At 42.6% G+C, this 4434-nt stretch overlaps 4 non-coding genes across 4 annotated transcripts; all 4 read left to right on the top strand.

The window, feature by feature from the left end:
* Positions 1–1938: 1938 nt before the first annotated feature.
* On the top strand, positions 1939–2052 carry LOC140285188 (U5 spliceosomal RNA). Its single transcript, XR_011910327.1, has one exon. It is a non-coding gene; the product is annotated as a U5 spliceosomal RNA (small nuclear RNA).
* A 308-nt stretch (positions 2053–2360) lies between these two features.
* On the top strand, positions 2361–2551 carry LOC140285178 (U2 spliceosomal RNA). Its single transcript, XR_011910318.1, has one exon. It is a non-coding gene; the product is annotated as a U2 spliceosomal RNA (small nuclear RNA).
* A 390-nt stretch (positions 2552–2941) lies between these two features.
* Positions 2942–3055, top strand: LOC140285199 (U5 spliceosomal RNA). Its single transcript, XR_011910337.1, has one exon. It is a non-coding gene; the product is annotated as a U5 spliceosomal RNA (small nuclear RNA).
* A 259-nt stretch (positions 3056–3314) lies between these two features.
* Positions 3315–3505, top strand: LOC140285200 (U2 spliceosomal RNA). The gene has a single exon (XR_011910338.1). It is a non-coding gene; the product is annotated as a U2 spliceosomal RNA (small nuclear RNA).
* The last annotated feature ends 929 nt before the right edge of the window (positions 3506–4434 follow it).

Here is a 4434-nt window from a genome sequence, read left to right on the forward strand (position 1 = left end):
TGAAAGGTAGCACAGTGGTGAGAGACGGACGGGCACTTTTAGCACACTTGAATTTTATGGGGCAAGACTTTAACCTCTTAAATATTTATGGTTTCAATGGAAAAATGACAGGTATGACCTTTTAGAAGATATACAGCTTTACATGCTAGGGCAAGTACCTTTAGTTGTAGCAGGATTTTAACTGTATCTTGAGCAGGAAAGATAGAAAAAGAGCAGGGGGAGATTTTAAAGTGGATAAGACTTCGATTTTACTTCAGGGCATATGCAGGGATTTTAAGCTTACTGACTGTTTTAAAACCATGCATCCCAGAGAGGAGGGCTTCACCTGGTTTAGTCATGATGGCACCAGAGCCTCTCGCATCGATTATTTCTTTACTAGAGATTGCCCACCCACTGATGTTAGATTAACCCCTGTTTTCTTTTCAAACCACCTTATGCTCTCCTGCACCCTTTCACCCCCTTCTGGTGTGACGGTAGGACGTGGTCTGTGGAAACTCAACTGTTCCCTGTTGGAGGATGAAATCATAGTCAGTCAGTACAGGGAATGTTATAAAGAGTGGCAGACCCTTCAAGACCTCTACGAAACACATGCACAATGGTGGGAAATGGTGAAGGAAACGACCCAGACTTTTTTTAAACAGCAAGGTAAACGTAAAAAAAGGAAAGAGAATAGATGTATGATGGGACAACAGAAACGCTTACAGCGCTACTTTAAACTAAATCAGTGTGGCATAAACTTTAATGAAGAAATCAAAGATGTCAAAAAGGAAATGTCAGTTTTAGCAGAAATAAAGAGTAAAGGAATTTTTGTAAGAAGCAGGGAGCAGGAAATTGAGGAAGGTGAAAAATGCACATGGTACTTTTTTAAGAAAGTTATAAATAAAAAGGAGTGTATTCAAAATCTAAAAAGAGAAGATGGGTTTTGAACAAAATCCACACAAGAGATGATTGAAACTGTACATACCTTTTATAGTAACATGTACAAAGAGAAACCAGTGCACTTGGAAACATCGGCAGAAATTTTAAAATTCGTTGACAAAACCGTAAAAGAGAATGCACACTTGACACAGGATTTTACTGCTTTAGAGTTAAAAAAAATGCCTAACAGGTTTTAAGAGAAGTCGAGCTCCGGGTTTAGACGGGCTTCCTGCAGAATTCTATCTGACCTTTTGGGACCTTTTATCATCAGACATTTTAGATGTTTTTAAAGATTTTGAAAAACTCGACCGACTGCCTGACAGTTTTAGAGTGGGAATAGTGATTCTACTTTATAAAAAAAATGATAAGACTGACCTAAAGAATTGGAGGCCCATCACACTTTTAAACTTTGACTGTAAACTTTTTAGCAAGGTTTTAGCGACACGGATGTCCTCTGTTTTAGAGGAGGTAATTCACCCAGACCAGGCTTGTGCAATCTCAGGGAGACAACTCACTGACAGCCTCGTACTGATTCGAGACATCATTGATTACGATAGAGAAAGAAACACCCGGCTTGTCATCTTAAATTTAGACTTTGAAAAAGCTTTTCATCAGGTCTCGCAAAGCAGTTTTAACATAGTTTGAGTGAAGGAATTCATTTTATAGATAAAATCCCAAGAGTCTGCTGAGAAAAGAGAGTGAATACGAAGTAGACTTTAACACGGCTCTGGGAGCAATCCGAGTGCGGGCTAACCGGGAGAATTGCTTGAAAGAAACGCGACACCGAATGAGCGGTCAGAAAAAAGCCTCAATACGGTGTTCCCATGGTGTTTTTGTTGCTGCCTTGTCTTTTGCACAGAGTAAAAGACAAGGCAGCCATCGAATAGGGCCCGATTGTTCCTACTTGGTCAGCCGAGGAGCAAGGGGGGGGAGCAAGCGTCTCCACCAAGCAAAGCTCACCATGGGGAAGGTGGCTATGCCAACTAGCCTGATGCCCTGCTCCTGCAGTGACGGATAATCGTACTCTGGTTTCTCTTCATAACGTACAAGTCTTTCGCCTTTTACTAAAGACTTCCGTGGAGAGCAGCACTAATGAGTTGTTTCTATTTTTGGCAGGCTTTACCTTTGCGGGTGAAGCCCTTTTTGTCTGTGCAAAAGAAATCTTGTTACTGTGCAGAGTGACTTCTCTGAGTAGAGTCGCCTTACTTGTTGCGACTGTGCCGATGTTCGAAGCTGGAGTGCAAAGTTGTTGCTTGAATGGTGCTTGCTGGAGCGTGCGGGAGTGCAAATTTATACCATTTGAAAGGGCTGAAGAGTGCTCAGTGCAGCGGGTGGGCGGAGGTGCAAAGTGACACTCTGGCCACCTATGGCCATAAAAAGAACACCGCTACAAGTGCGCATTGTGCCAGGAAGGGCCCTCGGACGTGAACCAGTGGACATTTATCGCTTCTCGGTCTTTTAGCTCAGATCAAGTGTGATATCTGTTCTTATCAGTTTAATTTCTGATATGTCCTCTATACGAGGACTACATATTAAATGGATTTTTAGCAATAGGAGTTGAAAAAGGAGCTTGCTCCGTTCACTCCAAACATCGACCCAGTACTGCAGTGCCGCTGGGAACGGTGCGCTCTTCTCTGCTCTAGTGAAAAAGCAAACAGCGGTGCAGGATGGAAGTTTCTTTTAGTCTGCTGAGAAGAGAGTGTGAATGCGAAGTAGACTTTAACACGGCTCTGGGAGCAAGCCGAGTGCGGGCTAACCGGGAGAATTGCTTGAAAGAAACGCGACACCGAATGAGCGGTCAGAAAAAAGCCTCAATACGGTGTTCCCATGGTGTTTTTGTTGCTGCCTTGTCTTTTGCACAGAGTAAAAGACAAGGCAGCCATCGAATAGGGCCCGATTGTCCCTACTTGGTCAGCCGAGGAGCAAGGGGGGGGAGCAAACGTCTCTACCAAGCAAAGCTCACCATGGGGAAGGTGGCTATGCCAACTAGCCTGATGCCCTGCTCCTGCAGTGACGGATAATCGTACTCTGGTTTCTCTTCATAACGTACAAGTCTTTCGCCTTTTACTAAAGACTTCTGTGGAGAGCAGCACTAGTGAGATGTTTCTATTTTTGGCAGGCTTTACCTTTGCGGGTGAAGCCCTTTCTGTCTGTGCAAAAGAAATCTTGTTACTGTGCAGAGTGACTTCTCTGAGTAGAGTCGCCTTACTTGTTGCGACTGTGCTGACGTTGTTGCTTGAATGGTGCTTGCTGGAGCGTGCAGGAGTGCAAAGTTATACCATTTAAAAGGTCTGAAGAGTGCTCAGTGCGGAGGTGCAAAGTGACACTAAAAAGAACACCGCTACAAGTGCGCATTGTGCCAGGAAGGGCCCTCGGACGTGAACCAGTGGACAGTTATCGCTTCTCGGCCTTTTGGCTAAGATCAAGTGTGGTATCTGTTCTTATCAGTTTAATATTTGATATGTCCTCTATACGAGGACTACATATTAAATGGATTTTTAGCAATAGGAGTTGAAAAAGGAGCTGGCTCCGTTCACTCCAAGCATCGACCCGGTACTGCAGTGCCGCTGGGAACGGTGCGATCTTCTCTGCTCTTGTGAAAAAGCAAACAGCGGTGCAGGATGGAAGTTTCAGGGTCCTATTCGATGGCTGCAACACCTGAAAGAGATATTGATGCGAGACCTGATGAAAAGCTTTTTCAAAGTCTAAATTTAAGATGACAAGCCGGGTGTTTCTTTCTCTATCGTAATCAATGATGTCTCGAATCAGTACGAGGCTGTCAGTGAGTTGTCTCCCTGAGATTGCACAAGCCTGGTCTGGGTGAATTACCTCCTCTAAAACAGAGGACATCCGTGTCGCTAAAACCTTGCTAAAAAGTTTACAGTCAAAGTTTAAAAGTGTGATGGGCCTCCAATTCTTTAGGTCAGTCTTATCATTTTTTTTATAAAGTAGAGTCACTATTCCCATTCTAAAACTGTCAGGCAGTCGGTCGAGTTTTTCAAAATCTTTAAAAACATCTAAAATGTCTGATGATAAAAGGTCCCAAAAGGTCAGATAGAATTCTGCAGGAAGCCCGTCTAAACCCGGAGCTCGACTTCTCTTAAAACCTGTTAGGCATTTTTTTTAACTCTAAAGCAGTAAAATCCTGTGTCAAGTGTGCATTCTCTTTTACGGTTTTGTCAACGAATTTTAAAATTTCTGCCGATGTTTCCAAGTGCACTGGTTTCTCTTTGTACATGTTACTATAAAAGGTATGTACAGTTTCAATCATCTCTTGTGTGGATTTTGTTCAAAACCCATCTTCTCTTTTTAGATTTTGAATACACTCCTTTTTATTTATAACTTTCTTAAAAAAGTACCGTGTGCATTTTTCACCTTCCTCAATTTCCTGCTCCCTGCTTCTTACAAAAATTCCTTTACTCTTTATTTCTGCTAAAACTGACATTTCCTTTTTGACATCTTTGATTTCTTCATTAAAGTTTATGCCACACTGATTTAGTTTAAAGTAGCGCTGTA

The sequence above is a fragment of the Leuresthes tenuis genome, unplaced genomic scaffold (genome assembly GCF_036924035.1).
Source record: "Leuresthes tenuis unplaced genomic scaffold, fLeuTen1.0.hap1 SCAF_32, whole genome shotgun sequence".
Taxonomy (NCBI): Eukaryota; Metazoa; Chordata; class Actinopteri; order Atheriniformes; family Atherinopsidae; genus Leuresthes; species Leuresthes tenuis.